General features: G+C 40.9%; 1 long non-coding RNA gene across 2 annotated transcripts; it reads left to right on the top strand.

Annotated features, from left to right (window-relative positions):
- Positions 1–4,860: 4,860 nt before the first annotated feature.
- On the top strand, positions 4,861–12,317 carry LOC147236881 (uncharacterized). 2 transcript variants are annotated; one of them, XR_015107348.1, is made up of 3 exons: positions 4,861–5,174; positions 10,785–10,847; positions 12,214–12,317. It is a non-coding gene; the product is annotated as an uncharacterized LOC147236881 (long non-coding RNA). The 2 variants fall into 2 exon arrangements; XR_015107347.1 differs by lacking the exon at positions 4,861–5,174 and adding an exon at positions 8,544–8,802.
- Positions 12,318–20,725: the final 8,408 nt, after the last annotated feature.

Raw genomic sequence — 20,725 nt, 5'->3', positions numbered from 1 at the left:
CTGTGACAAAGAACTTTTCCTCTGGGGATCAATAAAGCATATCCTTGAATTTGAGCTGGACGGTCTTCAGGACTGTTCTGTCCTACTGAGGAAGCATCTCAGACACAGTGAAGCATCTTCAAGGAAAGAAACGTCCTCCATGGCCTCTGAGCTTTCTGCTCCATCGGGATGATTCCCACACCACATCTATTATCTTTATCCTGGAACCACAACTTTTTTTTTCCGGAACTACAACCGGCTTAATGACAGGCCTCGAGGCGCTACATTCTGAGAAGAAGTGCCTTCACTATTCTTTTTTTTTGTCTTTAAATGATGAAACCAAAAGTAGCTCAGACTGAGCAAAGTAATACATTTATTCACATATATGCATGTATATATAGATACATATATACATGTATATACACACACACACACACACATATGCAGGACTGTCTCAGAAAATTAGAATATTGTGATAAAGTTCTTTATCTTCTGTAATGCAATTACAAAAACAAAAATGTCATACATTCTGGATTCATTACAAATCAACTGAAATATTGAAAACATTTTATTATTTCAATATTGCTGGTTATGGCTTACGTCTTGAGAACACTCTAAAAATCATATCTCAAAATATTAGAATATTATTTTTTTAATTGCATTACAGAAGATAAAGTACTTTATCACAATATACTAATTTTCTGAGACAGTCCCGTATGCATATACATATATATTTACAGTACAAATATACATATAGGTGTATACACATATAAGTGTTTATATATGTGTGTGCATTGAGCGAGATTTTATTTTTTTATTTTTTTTACATTTTTCTCATCGTAACAGTTGGGAATCAGGACTATCGATGGGGGAGATTTTATTTTATTTGTCTTCATGGTCGTGGCTGTCGGCAAAAAAACCTGACACCACAGCAGGCAAAAACAAACCAACGCTTTTACAGTCGCGAGTAAAATGTTTGATGATGCAATCTGATTTATATTTAACAAAAGTAGTGTTGTTTTTTTTTAAGGAAGTCAGCAAAAAAAAAAAAAAAAAAAAAAAAAAAAAAAAAGGGGGCCTACCTGTCAAGAGTTTCCAAACAACATTAGCCGTGAATCCGGCGCCAACCGCCGCCACCTCTGCCTGTCCTTTATTGGAAGTTAATGAAACAATAAAACAGCAGAGGTGAAAAAAAAAAAATCTCATTTCCCCCCACCAACAAAAAGCAACTGCGGTGTTTTAAGAACTTTATAACCCTGGATGAAACAGACAAAATCAGATTTTTAACAGCGTTGCCTTTCAATCAATAGACTGAAACCTTACTTTATATTATATTTCTGCACTGTTTTACATTATATATATCATATATTTATTCTATTTTAAATATTTTACTTATTTTGTTTTTATATGGTGTTGTATTAGTTATATTTCTGCAGTAAAAAAAAAAAAGCAAATAATGTCGAGGTAGTTCGTGCTTCAAGAAAAACGCGCGATAAGTCTCTCCAGGAAGGATCTGGACCTCGTTTTGCACAATGAAACCCTTTCACAGCGACGGCGACTCTCACTCAAATTGACGCGCATTCAATTTCCGTCAAATCGATGAGCGGAGAGTTAAATATGCCTTTTAAAGAGTGGCGGCGGTGGCTCGGGGACGGGATTGATGGCTCCGCTCGGGGATGGATGATGGCGGGAGCGGGCGGAGGTGGAGGTGGAGGCGGATTCGCCTCCCAAAAGCCACATCCTCAGCACTTCCAGAGGCTAATAAGGCCGCGGCTAATGAAGGGCCGAGCGCTTTTAATGAAGTTGATGGATGGACGGGACGTGGCAGGAGCGTATGTGATTTAAAGCCGGGATGGAGGTAAATAACGGGAAATTAATTAAAAAAAAAAAAAAAAAAAAAAAAGGGATAAAGTCAAGTCGCACGGGTTAGAACGCGTTTAAAAACATTTTTAAAAAGCGCTATTTAAAAGCGTGGTATCAGCAGGGACTGTGGCCCCTTTTCCTGGAAATCCATTGATTTACCAGGCGTCTAATTAAATAAAGGAAGTGTCTGCGGGGGGTCAAACACTCCTTCTGTCAATCCAAATCCTTCCGCTGGAATCATTAAAGCAATAAAAAATAAAAATAATAATAATTCAGTCGTGACGTTTTCACCCGGTTTGTTGATTCGTTTTTTTGTAAAAAAACACTCCGGGAACATCGTGGCAAAACCCCCCTGTGTTCTTTTATTTTTATTTTTACCCTTGAGACTCTTGTTGTATTTTATGAAAAATGAAAAAAAAAAATAAATACATACAAGAAATACCCGACACTCACTCAATGTTCTGCAAGTCCCAGGGCGAAGAAGATACAGGATGATTTTGGTGTGTGAGCTCTACTTTTAATCATTTCATATACTGGAGTGTCGGTGTGTGTGTGTGTGTGTGTGTGTGTGTGTGTGTGTGTGTGTTTGGAGCAAACCCCAGAACACCTCTTCAGATTTCAGCAGCAGTGCAAACACTACAAATCAGCAGAGACTGACATTAAAAACTGAGCCCGACAATAATTGATTTTGGAGAGTATTCGGGGATCAATAAGGCCTCCGTGTTCTCCACCGTGTCTGCGTGAACTTCCTCAGGGTTCTCCGGGTTCCTCCCACACGCCAAACACATGCAGGAGGTTCAGGAGACCCTGAGTCGTCCAGAACGAGGAGGTGAACGGTTGATGCCACTGGTTGTCTATGTGAATGAGAGGGTGAACGGTTGGTTGTCGCTATATTAAGTGTGAATAGTTGTACATCTGACGTGTGAATAAAATGGTGAATACTTGTATGATTTTATGTAATCTGTGCATGAGTGAACGGTCTAAATGTGTGTGAAGACTGGGTGAATGGTTGCATATTAATGACGAGTGAATGACAGGGTGAACGGTTGAATAGTTGTACCGTGTAAATGAAAGGGTGAATGTTTATTGATATAATATTAAGATAAGATAAGAACAACTTTATTAATCCCGAAGGAAATTGTTGTGCCAGAGTTACAGAAAATATAACAGTAATAAATAATAAAAAGAAAAGGCAGAATTAGAAATAAACTATAAACTATAAAGTGAAACTATAATGAATGTTGTATATCTGTGCAATGAGTGAATGAGAGGGTGAATGGTTGGATATTTGTACCGTGTAAATGAAAGGGTGATGGGATATGATGGGATATTTAGGAAATAAAGGTAGTTGGTGTGAGAGAGGAGGATACAGAGAACGGGGTGAGATGGAGAAAGATGACTCGTTGTGGCGACGCCTGAGGGGAAAAGCCGAGAGAAGAAGAAGAAATGAAAGGGTGAATGTTTATCGATATAATGAATGTTGTATATCTGTGCGGTGAGTGAATGAGAGGGTGAAAGGTTGTCTTTGCACGGCATGTGAATAAGTGAATTCTACTTGCCTCTCGTCCGATGGCTCCTGCGACCCCCGAGCGCAGTGTGAATGAATGAAAGAATGATGGGCCTTATGATTTAAAGTATCTAATTAGCTGTGGACCATTCGGGAACCTTTTAGAACATTTCTAAACTGTTCCAAGACGCGTGTCATCCAATCGCCTGCCCACGATCTTGTAAATAAGCTGAGTGAGAAAATTAGCATTTGTTTTTCCATTTCTTTTTCAACTAAATTTGCAGAGAAGAAGACTATAATCAGCGTCTGGATATAGAAGGTGTTTCTTTTTTGTCTATATGGAGATTTAACACCTTCTAAGGAACAGAGAGAATGAAAAAACATCTGGCACCTACACAATCTGAGAGCCATCGCCCCGATCCAGCACCGGATCCCAAACTCCTCCGGTCCAAATACCATTGAGCGAATTGGAAAACGACAGAATCAAGGCCTGAAAAACATCTGCACACCAAAAATTCTCCAAAATTAAAGATAATATAAGTGACATATAGACGTTTGAGCAAATATAGGCTCTTCCACAGATGCTTACCAGAGATAGGTGTAATGTGGAGTCACTTTTAACGAGAACGATTGATCCCCTCCTTTTTATTTTGGCACCTCTTGTTAGATATATCATATTAACATTTTAACATTATAATCTAAACGCCATCCATTTAAAACAGGAATTGCTCTGGATATACATGCTAGGCACACTAACCCCACAAGGATTAAATGAGGAATTTGATATTAAACCATGTTTACTGTCTGTATTATTTTGCTCTGTTGGTCTTATTCTTCCTCCCATGTGTATATACTCAGTATTCTATGTTGTACATACACTATATGGCCAAAAGTATTGGCTCACCCATACCAATAATGGGAATCAGGGATTCCAATCACTTCCATGGAAACAGACGTTTAAAATCAAGCTCAAACATTTGTGAAAGAACGGGTCGCTCTCTGGAGCTCAGGGAATTCTAGCTCAGAACTGTGACAGGATGCCACCTTAATATCCTAAATATTCCACAGTCAACTGTCAGCTGTACCGGAAGAACACGGAAGTGTTTGGGAACGACGGCATCTCAGCCACGATGTGGTAGGCCGGGAAACTGAGCAAAAGCGGAGGTGTATCGTGCCAAGAGGTGGCGAAGTTTCTGCAGAGTCAATAGCTACGGACCTCCAAACTTCCCCTGGCCTTCAGATGAGCTCAGGAACAGAGAGCAGAGAGCTTCACAGGATGGGTTTCAAGCAGCGGGGACGCCTTCTCTGGAGTGACCAATCGGGCTTCACCATCAGGTGATCTGACGGACCAGTCCGGGTTTGGCGGTCGCCAGGGGAACGGTACTTGTATGACCGCATTGGACCAAGGGTGAACTTGGGATTATGGGCTGGGCTTGTTTTTGGCCCCTTAGTTCCACTGAAAGGAAGTCTGAAAGGTTCAGCATACCGAGACATTTGGGACATTTCCACGCTCCCGACTTTGTGGGGAAAGTTTGGAGCTGGACGCTTCCTTTTCCAACATGACTGAGTAAAGACTGCTGCGGATGAACTTGACTGACCTGCACCTCGACCCCAAAGAACACTTCTGAGATGAATTAGAGCGCAGACTGAGAGCCGGACCTTCTCGTCCAACACCACAAATGTGCTTCTGGCTAAAAACATTCCCACAAACTCACTCCCGAACCTTGTGGACAGCCTTTCCTGAAGAGTTGAAGCTGTTACGTCATATCCAACGCTACGGATTAGGAACGGGATTCCACTTGAGTTCATATTCAAGTCGAGGAAGGTGAGCTAATACTTTTGGCCATTTTGAGTACGTGGAAAAAGTATCAGTTTCTCAGGTCCGGTCAAAATAAGCGGAAAAAATAAGCGCAAAAAATAAGTAGGGAATTGATCACATTTCCTTTAAAAGTGGCACAACAGTAACATGTTTGTTCACACATGTTACTTTCCATATTTCCATATTGGAAAAAGGATCAGTTTCCAGGTCGGGTCTCGAAAAATGAGGATAATGTTATAATAACACGACGTCTCTAACAAGAAGCGCAAAAAATAAGTAGGGAATCGATCACATTTCCTTTAAAAATGGCACAATGATAACATGTTTGTTAACACATATTTCCGGTAAGCATCTGAGGAAGAGAAACGCCATGCGAGAATACGTTTTTTTTACTCTATGTAAAATCAATTCTTTATTTTTGGAGCACTTTAGGCGCGCAGACTTTTTTCACCTCTTTTCAGTCCACTTTTGAACCAACACCCGTCCCCTCCGAACCGGATGTGCGTGTTTTTTGTTTTCCCTCTTTTTCTAGCGTGTTTGTAAACGGCCTGTTGAGCGTTAAGCTTGACAAAAAAAAAACAACCCGACTCTCCGTCGTTCTTTCGTATCCCCCCCCCTTGCGTCAATCACATTAGCCTCGCCCTCCTTCTCCTCCCGCTGACTGAATGAAATACTCCAGGGATCAAAGCTCTAATTAAGTGAAATGGCCTTAATGCTGTTATTTACACGTCGCGATTTGGGCTCCAGCCAGCATCAGACGCGCCGAGCTCGGATTTATTCGCCACTTCTGCATTACGATTCCTTTCTTTTCTTTGTGGAAAAAAAAAAAAAAAAAAAAAAACACGCGTCGCCGCCTCCTATCGTCGCTAAGTGTAATGCCTGGCGTTTTAGTATTAAGGGCGGCTGTGAAAACTGCCGAGCGGAGTAAAAAGAAAAAAAAAAAAGCAGACTATTCAAACATCTAAGTGGCTCAGTAAGGAGTCTCAAAGAGCTGAGACAAACAAACAAGAAAAAAAAAAAAAGGAAAACATAATTTTTCTGCAAAGTGGGGGATAAATACCAAAACATCCCTAAGCCTGATGGTTATGAACGACCCATTGAGACTTAAGGAAGCTTTTTGGCGAGATGATTTACATTTTTGGGGAGTAACTCCACCCCAAAAAGAAATGTTTACGTCCTGATTGCTTTCCAGACAATAAAATGAAATCAATAGGTTCAATGAGAAAAAAGTGCCAAGGTCTAAACTGAACATTTGGGTTTAAAAAATATTTTAATTTGCGAGAAATTGCCGTAAAAACAATTATCATTATTGATAATTATTATTATAATTATTGTTGGAATTAAATGTATAATATTTCAGTGACGGAAAGCGTAACTGAAATGTGAAAGGCTTCAGATTAAAATTGAACGGCACCTCAGGAACACGGTGAGATCGGTGCAACTCGCCCCGCAATTCATTTTCGGTTTGTTTTTTTTTTCTTAATGACCGCACAAAAAAAAAAAAACCGCTTCCCGTCACCGCCTCGTCCCGACTTCCCGTCCGTGAAAGTTTCCACGCCGGCGATGAGCGACGGTACCCGACAGCTTCCCTCACGAGCGAGGAGGAGGAGGCCGAGAGTTGGCGGGAAGGATTGCGGCGTCAGCAGATAAGACGTGACGCGGCAGGGTTACTGCCGGGAGGAGGAAGGAGGCGAGCCCGGAGAGCAAAGCTCTCAATTACGGTTGTATTTACTGCCAAACGGCCCGTCCCGAGGAAGAGGTTACACTCGGCACTTTTCGCCGCTACGGTTCGGTTCTTCTTCTTCTCAGATTGAGGGAAGTGACGGAACATAAAAATCTCAGGTCCGCTCAACCTCCCACTGCAATTTTCTTGTTCTCAGAACATTCTGTTTTATGTACTTATTTATTTATTCATGATATTCTTTCATCTTCAATTGAAAAAAGGAGTAAAATGTTACTTGGCCGAGTGTTTATCGATTGCGGTGTGTGTGAGTGTGTGTGTGTGTGTGTGTGTGTGTGCCCTGGGGTTTCTTGTAAGCACTGCGTGGTCAAAATAACATTTCTGAAACAAAAACGGACCTTGGGTTCATGACTCGGATGTACAGCGGAACCGTTATCTTGTGTTTTTTTGGCTAGTTAGCCTAGATAAAGTCATGGTACGGTGAGGGGGAGCATCGTCTGTGCATCATCTGAAACATTTACGGGGATTTGGTGCAGCGGACGACGGAAACGTCAACAAATGGGCCATCGGTTTCCCACGGTGAACGATACACAAATGCAAAAAAGCACTTTTATATTTCACCAGAAGGTGCCAGTAAACTCTAGTCGCGTGACCCCTGTGTGAACTTTTAGCCGATTTCCAAAATGGCGATTGGAAGTGAAAAGAGAAAAGTTGACAGCGAGGGCTGCCGTTTCCTGGACAAGTGCAAACCAGAGTTTTTTTTCACCGATATACGAAACAAGTGTGTCTGCCTGATTTGCCGAGAGACTGCGGCTGTTTTCAAAGAATTCAATATTAGGAGGCGCTACCAGACGAAACATGCTAACTATGACAAGCGAATGAACGCGCTGAAAAATTGAAGCAACCGGAAGCTGCTTTGATAGCGCAGCGGCGTTTTTCGATAAATTCGACAAAGGCGAGCGACGAGGTGGCGATGCCGATCGGCAAGCACCGCAAACATTTTAGCGAGGGTGAATTTATTAAAGACCGAAAGATGAAAATGGCGGAGAAAATTTACAAAAAGCAAGAGTTTGCCAACGTTAGCCTGGGTGGTAGCGCTGTGGCACGGAGTATTGAAGAAATGTCATCTAACATGGAGGGACAGTTACAGGCAAAAGGAGTGGAGTTTGACTTTTTTTTCGTTAACCTGCGACGACGGCACGGATGCATCCGACGCTGCTCAGTTTCTGATTTTTTTGAGAGGAGTGAACAATGAAATGAACGCGAGCCAAGAGTTACTTGACCTTCAGAGCCTTCAGGACCGAACGAGAGGAAAAGATTTGTTTGCTTCTGTTTGTTCCACCGTAGATGACATGAAAGTATATTGGAATAAAATCACTGGGATTATTATGGACGTGGTTGGCGAGCAAAGCGAGCTATCGACACTGTTAAAAAGTCAACGATGAAGGAGGCAAAGCTAGAAAACTCCACTGTATTATTCACCAACAGGTTCTATGTGCCAAACATCTGACATATGATCACGTTATGAAACCGGTGATAAAGGCTATCTATTACATTCACTCCATTTGTATTTAATTTATTATTATTTCAACCTCTAACTATCCTGGTGATGCAATTGATAACCAATTCTCATTTGCAATGTTGACCTCGCTGTAGACAGCAAGGTGGTATATTTACATGTGAATTTACAAGGGTTTGAGGAATGTCACGCTGAACGGTTGGCCCTCCTTCGTTTCCACCAGACCAAATTTGGCCCTCTTTGCAAAAAGTTTGGAAACCCCTGGTTTAGTTGTTTAGAAAAGAGGAGCGGCGTTCACTCAGAGGATGAATGAAGTTCAGACATGACGAGTGGCAAAGTGTGAATGTTATATTCAGCAAGATATCGTAGCATTAAGCGGCAGTAGGTTAAGGATAAAGCAACAAGTGAAAAACCATTTTCATCCCACCGTCAAGGTAAATAGACTTACCTCTTTTTTTTTTTCCTTTACATTCTCTTCCATCATGTATATTATTTTTTTTTACTCTGATTTTTTTTTTTTGTAAAATACATTTTTCTTATTTAAAAACAAAAAACGGAGGGCTGGATTAATAGTGTTTCAATTCATTTTATTTACCTTGATGACCGGCTGGCGGAGCATCTGGGCTTCCACCACCTCACTCATTCACACGTCATGCCCCAATACTGTTATTATTATTATTACTATTATTATTATTATTTTTATCCTTGTTGTCACTCCATTCTCACCCTGCTTATCCAATTCTTCCCATTTTTTTAATTTTATTATCTATTTTTATTCTTGCTGTTGTTGTTGTCACTTGTTTCTTCTATGTATGTGAACTTTATAGTCATATTTATCGATGCGCTCAGGGGTGGGCAACCTTTACCACTCAAAGAGCCATTTGGAGCTGTTTCCCCACAGTAAAGAAAACACCGGGAGCCACGCAACCCTTTTGAAATTTAAAAGGAATTTAAAATGAATATTTTTTTTTTTTTTTGCCTTTATGCTCTATATTAGACAAAATATGTCATGCATTTTTTTTCAAATCAATGTACAACTGCAGAGAAGATGAAATTACATTTCTGCATGCAACAAAACATTTTGAAAAAAAGAATTCGGGTTGAATGTCAATGTCTATTTGAGTCTTTCTTGTGTTTATGAAAAAAAAAAAAAAGGCGAACCAAAAAGCAAAGTGAAAATGCCGTCCTCTCTCTGCGTGCTGTCTTCCTTTTACCGACGTGCACTGACAAAAATATTTAAACACGTATTATTTCAATGTCATAAGATCACCATCATCTTCAAATGTAAAATTTTAAAAATGAATGAAGTAGAATAAAATACATTTTAATTAAATCCTCTTTAATTATTATCAGAGGGGTCAAAGAGCTGTGTAGGTCGCCGACCCGATCTTATCTTATCTTAAAAATCGGGTCACGAGCTCAGTCACGGGACGAGTTAAACTCCTACGTGGAGGCGTAACTGCATTCAGCCCGAGGTTATTATCGTGTGAAAGGCATGAAATGGCGTGCAAGTGCACAGTTGGTATCGCCCACCTCAGACAGGTGCTGTCAGTCAAAGGCCTGCGACCAACCAGCAGCCTCTGGTCTCCCAGCGAGTCGCTCAGCGCTTTGGCCTCCTGAAGCTGCTGATCCAGGCCTGCAATGAATCAAAACGCTGGAATTAATTCTCCAGACGACGGGCGGCGTTTCTGTCGAGGCGGACTGACGGGATTTTGGATCGCGCCGTCGCTCGGAAGACGCTATCAAGTGCATCTTGAGCTGCGGTCAAAACAAGATTTTAATTAGTGCCGCGAAATAATAATAAAAGTATATAAATAATTAACAACCTTTTGATTGGTTTCCGGCAAATCGCCGCATCAGCACATTCGGTTGAGTTTCTGACAGAGGCGGGGAAAAAAAACTTGCAGGGTTGTACAAAAATAAACAAACAGATAAGTAAATAAATAAAGCGACCACAAATTTTGCAGTAATGCACGATGACATCATCCCACGAAAACACCGCAGTCATCAGTCTAATGGGTTTTGTGTATTTTATATTGAATAATACCAGTATTTCAATGGGCTTCCAGCGATTATAAACACCAGCCTATCCAGAAGAAACTGCATTTCAAAGTGGAAACATTTTTTTTCTCCTCTCTTTTCTGTGTTCTAAATCCAAGCTGGCGGAAAGTGCCGATAAAACACCTTCCCCTGGTGTCTGCAAAAAAACGGAGGACACCGAACGTTTGTTTTGGTTTGACTTCAGCGGAGTGACATTTAAAGTTGGAGGTTCCCCCCGCTGCTCGTCCAAAGTTTCCACAAATGACTTGTGTGTCGTGTAGCGCTGATGAGCCGCTGTCAGTCATCATAATTCAATAATTGAGGTCATGATTGCATCTCTAATGAGGCTGCTTTTCTTTTTGTGTGTTGCATGCAGTTACAAAGGATAATGTGGCGTTTCTGGAAGGAGCTCGGAAGAGTCTCCGAAGGACACGATTCGGTAACGTTGACCAGGGGCTGGAAGTTCCCTTTACAGGCAAATGCATCCTGTCGCTAAACCTTATCAAATTCTATATAACTTATATCGTATTACTATTAGAGCACTATTTGTGTTTGCCCAACGCTGTACTGCACACAGGCATAATACTACAAGTCCCATCATGCACTGCCAGTTCTTTGGCATGCTAATGCTAATAGCTCAGAGAAGCGTCACAGAGCCAATAGAGCTGCTACGCAGTTTCCATTTCTAATGTGGTTTCATTTTTGTATTTTTTTTTCCTCGTGGTATTACAGCAGTGCTTCTCAATTGTTTTCTGTTAGGAAGAAGAAAACATTTTGCGCCCCACCGCAAATGTAAATAGTATCATTTGTCTATAAAATAGTACTTTGTACACCTCTGCACAACATTGCATCCTTGTTGAGAATGAAATAAAGATGCAACAAAGAATAACCTTAACATTTATTAACATAACAGCGCTCGCTGGTTTACTGAAGTCGCTTTCACAAAGCGGGATGATTGTTGGCAATATCCGGCTCATTTTCGCTGAAAAAACAGAAGCGGCTTATCAGCGTAATAGGGGTGTAATGTCTTTACGTGACACTTTAATTTATTTGGTTTCATGCTGTCCGCTGACAACATCTTTAGACACAGTGAACACACCGCTCTTTCCTCGTCTCCCGCCGTAGTCGCAGTGAAGCTAAACGCTACATAGCTTTGCTATATTTCCTCGTCTTAGCTTTCGGGTGACTTTCGTTTGTCTCATTATCTCCGTCTCTCACCGCCTTTCTTATCATCCCCGGTAAATGTTTTTCCACGGTGTCTCTCGAGGGTTTGTTCACTGCACTTCATATTTCCTGCTTTGTGGTGTGTGTGTGCGCGCGCATGCTCGCTGCAAAAAAAAAATTAAAAAAATAAAACCTACACCATAAGCGTGTTCCCCCCTGGCATTGCAGCACTGTTTGAGAAGCAAAGTACTCCAGGATGCTTGAATTTTATTTTTTTTTGGCTGTTGTTAGCATGTACTGAAATGCTTCACAGAAATTTACTCCAAATGCAACTGATTTTATTTTTATTTTTTTTTTATTTCTCATATCTATTTGATGATCAATGTTGTTTTATAGGCAGCAACATATTCATTTCCATTAGTTTTCAATCAACAATCCACTTTTTTTATCAGATCACACCTGACTTAAACCAGGGATAATCATGGCTTGAAGCAATTTGTTTGTTTTCTTAAAACAAAATTATCCATTTACTGTGTCTAACAAATTGTACGACTAGCTTGTTGTGTGAAGACAAAGCACAGCCGCTGTGAAAATTGTTCATAATCATTTCTGAGATCTTTACCTGTCTGGATGTTCTTCAGGTCTTGCAATTCTAGCAGCAGCTCGCTCTTCTCCCGCTGCACGGCGACCACGTGACTGCTGGACCGCCTCATCTCCTCCATCTCTTTACGCCGAGAAACAAAAAGACGACATTAGGGCCGTATTACGGTCTTTTAGCCTTTGGATGCAATTTGAGAGTGCAGCGCTGTTAATCTGAGAGATGGCGAGCTCGGCTACCGCCTCCATCTCATCACACATTCACAAAAATGTGAAGAATAATAAGTCAATGATTCAGCTTCTTGTCCCGGTTGCATGTTTTTGAACTTGCGGTTTTATTTGCTGTGACTCATCCCGGTCCTTTATCCCCGTTGTTATTTGTCGGCGTCCCGATGCAGCTTTTGTGGCGTGTTTGTTCATATTCCTGTGGGATTTCTTCCTTTTCAATTTACTCTCTGTCTCGTCTTGAAATTGAAAGAATGGATGTCGTATCTCGGCAGCGCGGTCCGGTTTCAACGAAGGATAATCTCACTGTTTGCTCTTTGGACAAAGATTAAATAAGTAATTTCTATGAGCTAATCCTTCTCATTTACTTTCAAACAAACACCCTCGCTCCAAAAGAGGAAGTCAGGAAGTCAAAACAAAATGAAAATAACAAAAAAATAATAAATAAATATAAAAAAAAAACGGGTCATCTTTAGAGCCGCACAGCAGGGGGGGTAAAATCTAATTTTGGTTATTTTTGACAACGGTTCAGTGCCTTCCAGTCTGATGATGAGGTGCAGAATATTATCAACGCATTATTCAATTGATCAACAACCAACTATGTGCAATTCAAATGTGAAATAAAGTAGTGTAAAGTTTTGTCTGCATTTATTGTGAAACCATTTCGATTTGAGCATCAGTAGAACCTGGGCTCGCGAACGCCCCTAATTACGAACAAATCGGCCAATGAACAGAGTTTTTGATGAAATTATGAATTTGCGAGCGAGCGGTGGTGCACGAATAAACATAAAGACAAAATCACAGGCTTCCTGGGTTGTGGCGTTGTAGCGTAGCGATGGTCGTACGTGCTAATTCGCATCATTTACATCCTTCATCTTTGTGTTCTGTAATAACGCTTCTTGTGTTTTTTTTTTGAGTAAGCTAGCTCTCTTTCTGGCTCCCAGAAAAGTTAAAAAGAAGACCTTTCATATTTCAGTTGATCTGAAGAAGGAAATAATAGCTTTAAGGTAAGAGCTTAGTTGGTCTTCCAGATCTCGCCAAGCACTACGAAACAGCTAAGTCAACCATTTGTACCATCCTGGAGGACAAAGATGTGCTAAAGATGGCTAAGTTGGCTAAAGGGGTGACTATTCTAACCAAAGGTGGGTCTCAAGCTTGGATGAATGAAAAACAGCTGGATGGATTTAGCGTTAGCGAGGGTGTCATGCGTGAGAATGCTTTACTTTTGCTGATTTCGAGAAGGAAGACGGCTAATGCGGCTCAAGGGGCCAATACATTAACCAAGCAAAGGTCTCGAGTCTAAGAACAAGTAGAAAAGTTATTGTTCGCTTGGATTAATGAAAGGCAGATGCTGGAGATAGCACTAGCATTAGCGCGGGTCTCCTTGCAAAAGAGAATGCAAAGGGAACAAAGAATACAAGTGCTGGCAAGAAGACAAAGAACAGCAGAAACATAGAAATAAAAAAGGTTATCCTTAATTCCTTTCTGTTTTTTTGCCACAAACATCTCTATATAGTTTCCAAAGAGGTTTTGGTGTTGGACGCATCAACAAGGTTTACGTTGATCTCAACGGGACATATTGATTCGGTTCGTAAACATTTCGGTTCGCAAACGGAGTCAAAGAACAAATTAAATTTGCAGGCCGATGTTCTGCTGCATGTTGCTGACACCCCTGATATGAGAGGTGGACTAAATGGACCTGATGGTGTTAAAATGTATTTAACGCTATTGATTGCTGCTCCTGAAATGAATCCAGTACAAATCCTTTAATACTCATATCGAAATTGAAGGTGCCTTTTAATGCCATAATGACAGTTTTTTTAATTTCTGCTCTTTTAATTAAACTAGTACTGACCTCACAGTTGATCTCGGGGGTCTCAGGTTTACAATCGATCTAAGAGGTCTTTAAATAAGACCAACTTGGACCAGGAGTATCTGAGGAACAGCTAACTGTAAGTGACCCGACTCTCCGGAGATGAGCAAATACAGCCCGGCGCTTCGATGACCTTTGCGCAGTGACTCCGCCTCCCGATCGGCGTCCAGGGTCTCGGTCCGCAAGCGGCTCCTCAACGCCGCCTCTGCACTTCCACAAAGGCTGAAGTCGGTGTTGAAGGTCAGGATTTGTTTAGTGAACTTCTCCTCCTCTTCTCTGGACGCCCTCTTCATCTCGGCCTGGAGGAGGAGAGAATCCATCCAGGATTAACGTTCAGGCGGCTCGTCCGACTGCTACCTTCCGTAACGGCGTTGAAGACGAGGCTTAGTGTGATGGCTGACGTGGAGATACGTCTGTATTTCATTTGTGGTGGTTAATATTTGCTATTTCCCGCATCTTAAAAGCAGTAATCTACTGCTAATCTCTGGCTTTGGATCATTAAAATTGTAATGTTTTTTTTCCATTTCTGCCTTTTTTTTCCCTTTGAGAACAGCGACTTCCGATCCGGTTCATTCATTTTATCATTATATTATGGGATTACGGTTTTCCTACCGCACTATATTTTAGTGCTTAAATTGTCGTTAATCGAGTTGTATTTGTGAATTAAGTGTTTTTTTAATGCGATAGGATCAGAGCAGGAGTATCCAGATGACCAACTGTGTTAATGCGTTATTTTCATTGCATCATTTATGTCGCTACCTCGATAAATATGATAAATTATTTTGTCTTTATCACCAACTTGCAGAGAGTATTGATTCAGTTTGAAAAACATGCATGCTGAACTTGGGAGAGTGCAAGAACTCCAAGGTCCATGTAATATTTCCTGAGATATTAATGAAAGTGTCCAGGGGAAACAGAGGAAAAAAAAAAAAAAAAGATTGTGGTTTAACTGTCATGCCAAGTCAGACTGGCTGCAGGAGGATATTAGACAAAATTTTCTTCCTCTTAGAAGAAGAGAGCAAAACATGTTCAGACGCCTCTGAGTAAAACTAGCAAGCTGTTGCTTATTTCACTGACCCTCAAAGACCGGCTCGCAGGGTTGACCACTAGATATACGCAGCTATCTCCGTCGCACAGGACCGAGGCTGCGGGACGTGCCGCGGCGACAGATTCAAACCCACCAGACGTCCCTCAAGGTGACTCTTCTGGACGAGCAGCTCCTCAATTAGCTTCAACATCTGGTCTTCGGTTCTTCTCATCAGACTCCGCTACACCCTTATGGCGGGAAACTTCTGCACCTGGAGCGCAAACAAACGGGGTGGAGGGGGTTACAACCTGGGTTCGTCCTTGTCAAGCCGATGATGAAGAAGTACAAATATAACAATACAATTGTTATTTATTTGATGCACTTCCCGCAAAGCACTCAAAATGAAAAAGCGAAATTAAAAAAAAAAAACCTTAGGGCATGAAAAAATTGACTTTTACTGCACGCATGTGCTGCTTCATAGGCAGGAGCTGGAGTGTCTAAATTTGTGTCGATAAATAAAATTCAATAAATGGGGGAAAAAAAAAAAAAAAAAAAATCAATGTTTGTGAATGAACAGGAAAAATTGACATATTTGAGATTTAAAATCTGGGCTTTTTTTTAGGGAAAAAAAAAAAAAATCAATAGCCACATGTTTAAAGTGTCAAGGACCTTGAAATTCTCATAAAGATTAATTGCATTGTTTTTTGTTCTTATTTGACGTGCCTTGCTTTCGTCTCGGTTGTACCTAATAAATTGGCCGGTCTCACCGGCCTTTCCTCTGGGTTCAATATGATTCGAACAATCGTGCCAGACCAAATGAGACCTCGGGGACTTTTAATTTCTGTTTCTGTCGACGCCCTCTGAAAGGTAATGACTCTAACAGCACTGGGTGTGGGAGCGGCGGTTTCTCCCACTCTGCCTGCCGAGTCTGATAACCAAAATATTAGAGGCACCCAATAAAAAGCAGGTCATTTCAATAATCAGCAAACAGTTGAATTAGTAATGCAGACAGTGTCAATCAATCCCTTAATTTGTGTCAAATTTGACCCGGCGACTAAATAACAACTGATTTGATAGCTTACCGCTAAATCACTGTATTGTACGGCACCAAAAACAAATTTCCCTGTGGTAATTTACCCGAATCACAGGTACAATTTTTGAAGTGTGTTGCTCTAGTCGCGAAGAAGAGAGTGTGTTTATTGAGTCTCTTGAGGTCGCCGGGGAGCCGACTATATTTTCAGGGAGCAAAATCTGCTTCCGGCTCTGCTAAGAAATGTAATTATCCAAACACAGCTCGTGTAAACTCCGGGACGCGTTAGCTGCAAACACACCGTGTGGAAAAACAGCACATCTTGTGTTAGGCAACCTTTCTCATTATTACACCCTGAAATTAACTTCTTTGATCTGGCATGCGTCTTCTAACACACACACGCACACACAGAGAACTGCAATATTTCTAAAAGGTCAACTAGCATGCCTCCAACATCATATCTCTCACACATGTTAAGAGCTTTTGCTAATGTTATCCGGGGGAAATGAGCCATTGATTTTATAGTGTTGCTCGCGATCGATGGTTTGCTCTTCTGATCAAACAAATGGGGATAGATTGTTTTAAATCATACAGCAGATCGGCTCATCAATATGCCAATGAGCAGCTCCCCGGCTCTCGGCTCAGCGCTTCCTCATTCTGAAAGCTGCTTGAAGGCAGAAAAAAAAAACAATTATTACTGGTTTTATTATCTAAACGCAGTCTTATTTACTTCTCCTTGCCTTTTGTCTTCTATCCCTCTGGATCAAGTACTTCACAAGACTGTGTTTACAAAATAAAGTTGATTTTCTTTTTTTTCTAATTTGTTCATTCACTATCAACACGGCTAATCCTGCACACAGGGACAATCCGTGCTGATATCGGGGAAGTTGGACGATCACCCGTCACTCAAAAGGTCCACACAAGGATACGTGCGACAATTCACTCTCTCATTTGCATCGACAAAACATTTAAAGTCATGCATAATCTACTAAACAGTTGGCGGACTGTGCAGGAAAATCTGTTTGCATATATAACGACGACAACAACGTCGTCAGCAGAGTACATCAAGTTTTTCCACCTGATAGCTCTATCAAGATTGTTTCATTGATTAAGCAACATTATAACATCATTTTCAATTAATGTATGCATCTTTTGGTGCATTTTTGTCAGAAGATACTTTGCATACATTCTGCATAATTCAGTCTTTGTATTGCTGGTCAGAGGGAATAAACAAACACCCACTCAGCATCCGTAGTAATACTAGAGGAAAGAGGTTTAATAATTGATAGATCAATGACATACGTGTAGATGTGCCTGTTGGGTAAGAGGCCCTGGATCCCTGTCATGCCACAAAATATATATTCATAATTAATTGAATAATTACGACACATAAACACAAAGCTGTGGGCTGGTTGTGCATTTCCAGCTGCAGCCTCACCTTCAGTTTCCTCCCCTGACAGCCTTTCGCCTCTCTCTTTGCACCTAACAAGCTCTGCAGTCACTGCAATAAAGATAAATGAAGAACTCTCAATTAAGAAGCCTTTACTAGTTCACCCAACACCAAACGCACAAATTAACATTTAAACCGGCGCTGTGCAAAATAATAACTTCGGTGAAAACTAACAGTGAGCTCTGGTGTCATAGCTAGCAAGATCAGCGCTTGTAACCTTAATTTCTTGCTTGCGGCCAAACTTGTCTAGCACTTTTCTTTCTAAAATTTTACCCATACCGGGGTTACTTGTAGTTGTGTGCGGGGTATTGGTTTAACGAATAAAGCCAAGACTCTCCTGAAATTATAACAACTGCCTTGGGAGCCAATTTATGAAATAACTAAATATAAAAATGCTAATGTTTAGCCGCTCGCCTGCTTGTCAGCAAACTAGCTGTGACGCACTCGGTTGACAACGCAATGCATTGCGTTGACAGCTGTCCGATAACTGCTTTATATGCAAGCTAAATCACAAGAATAAACGAAATCGTGAGTCTCAAAAGCAGTATGAAGAATAATCTAAACATTCGCTGTTCTGGGAAGGAGAAAGTACTATGAAATGAAATTGTACTTGTCGTTGGCTAGACAGCAGCCACCCGTTCGCATTGCACTTGAAGCTCACCTCAGCTTGTCACCGTCTCCTTTATGATTATTATTTAATCTTGTCGAAAGATGTGTCCCAATTCTTGATTAATTAATAGCCGAAAACAGTATCGCATGAAAAGCGTTTCATTACCAAATTGTCAAATCTGTATTGATCGACGTCAACGCCGACTTGAAGTGATAATCGTGTCTCCCGTTAGCCAGTAATTTAAGCTAGCTGTGACGCACTTGATAAAGGAAAAACAGCGCCTCGTAACTGAGATGACTTATATTGGATTTTTCTAAAATAAAAATTCGCAACACCGGCGTGTCTTATTTGCCAATCCATCATCGCTCTGGCTTATGTCGTTCGCTGAAGAAAGTGTATGTTTTTCCGGGTCAAAACACAAGTACATGTTAATGTTAATGCTAGCTAGGGCCTAGCTAGCATTAACATGTACTTGTTGCTGGGCAAATTGGTAGCTATTAGCTAGCGGTGTGTACTTCAGATCCACCCGACGGAGTCGTCAACTTAACATTTATGTCAAATACGTATTTATTTCGAAGAAAACTGTGTTTTCTTTAAACCACCGCGACGCGACGGCGGGTGTTATTAAAGCCCCGCGGAGCCGCGGATGGAGACGCCGATGTCCGGCCATACAGCCGTGGGGCGTTCACGTCCCTCGTCCCCCCCCCCCTCTCTCGGTGAGTACATCATCCTTGACATTCATTTGCAAAATTAATATCAGATATTGATCGGAGAGGATCGTAAATCTTCCCCCCACTTTCCCCACACACCCTGACTGGCAGCGCTCCCCGCGGATACTCGAGAAGAGCCGTGTCATCAGATTGTAAGCGGACAATTAGCCAAGTTCGTAAAGCTGCTCCTGCAGGCGGAGGAGAGGCTGCAGACTTTTATCGCCTCCTCTTCCTCCTGACTCTGTGCTTTTTCTTCTTTATTTATTTGTGCTGCAGAGTCTAAGAGTCTAAGGTTCACTCGTTCATTAAAAACAACTTTGTTACGTCTAAGGTTGCATTAGACTGATTGTTGTATTAGTATTATTGTTATTGTTATTATTATGATTGTTATCCGCCTGCAGGGGGGAGGAGAGGTGAAATTAGATTCTGATCATTTCATCTGCAAATGCAAATTCGTGCAGACATGAGTGATGTTTTTCTCATTTGTAGGATAAAGGTTATTGCATTAAGGGTGGATTTATTAAATATGAAACACTACGGGTTGCACGGTCGGTGGAGCGCCTCCGTCTTGCAGCAAGAAGGCCCCTGTTTGGATTCCTGTTGGGGTAGCGGATCGATCCAAATATCAATAGTATTGATACCGAAGCCGGTATCGGATGGGTGCCGGTGAGATGAGATCGATGCTTTCAACAGTTTGAACTCAACATGCATTGAAAGCAAAAAAAAAAATGTTAACATGATACTATTATTGAAGAACAACGTGTAACCCAAACCTTGGTCCTGCATTTTAAACAAAACGCTACGGGTTTGTTTGACGCGTTTACACTTTATTTATTTTATTTTTTCCCAGTTGTTGTGCCAGAAAAGGAAGTGCACTGAGGGGGAGATATTTTGTTTTATTTTTTGTATTGAATCCCCTGAACACACATGAATGTTTTTAAATGTTTTGTCATATTAATTGATCACTGATAATTTTGGACAGTTTATTTCAAGAAAAAAAACCAAGTGTAATTTTTATTGCTATATATTTGTTTTGCGTTCTAGTTTGTGAACACTACCTGAACAATAGTTTTGTGGATTGTGGAAGAAAAATGGAAAATATTTTCCATTCACTTCTAAACTTAGAATAGAATAGAGAAGGTTCGCTGGAGATCCTGAAACGTCAAGAGCTTTTGTCTCCAATTTGCTTTTTGGGGAAAAACGACAAGATGTTTGAGAACCTGGTGTGGCTGCGGGTTTCAGTCCAGATCCCTACGTGGATTATTTGCTTTTGACTACCTCTGATTTTAGTTCAATTGATTTATTTGCTTATTGATCTTATTCACATGTATATTTGCACAAGTCAAATTTTTGTTGTTTATTTATTTTCATTTTTTTTCAGCATTATTTTATTTGCTAATATTAATGTACATTTTGCGATTCTGATACATTTCATGATGTTGAATCCTTTTTTTCCTATTTTTTTTTATCTCCGTCTTTATAGATCTGGGTGATCAAACTACAAGTGCGATACCATCCATCCATCCATCCATCCATCCATCCATCCATCCATCCATCCATCCATCTTCTGCATCTTTTCCCTCAACGTATTTGAACCCCAAGTCCGACTTAAGCATCTGCTTGGATCTCCT

The sequence above is a fragment of the Fistularia commersonii genome, chromosome 2, assembly GCF_037954325.1.
Source record: "Fistularia commersonii isolate RoL2024-O1a breed Wild chromosome 2, RoL_Fcom_v1.0, whole genome shotgun sequence".
In the NCBI taxonomy this organism is placed as follows: Eukaryota; Metazoa; Chordata; class Actinopteri; order Syngnathiformes; family Fistulariidae; genus Fistularia; species Fistularia commersonii.
This window is presented reverse-complemented; position numbering and strand designations above follow the sequence as displayed.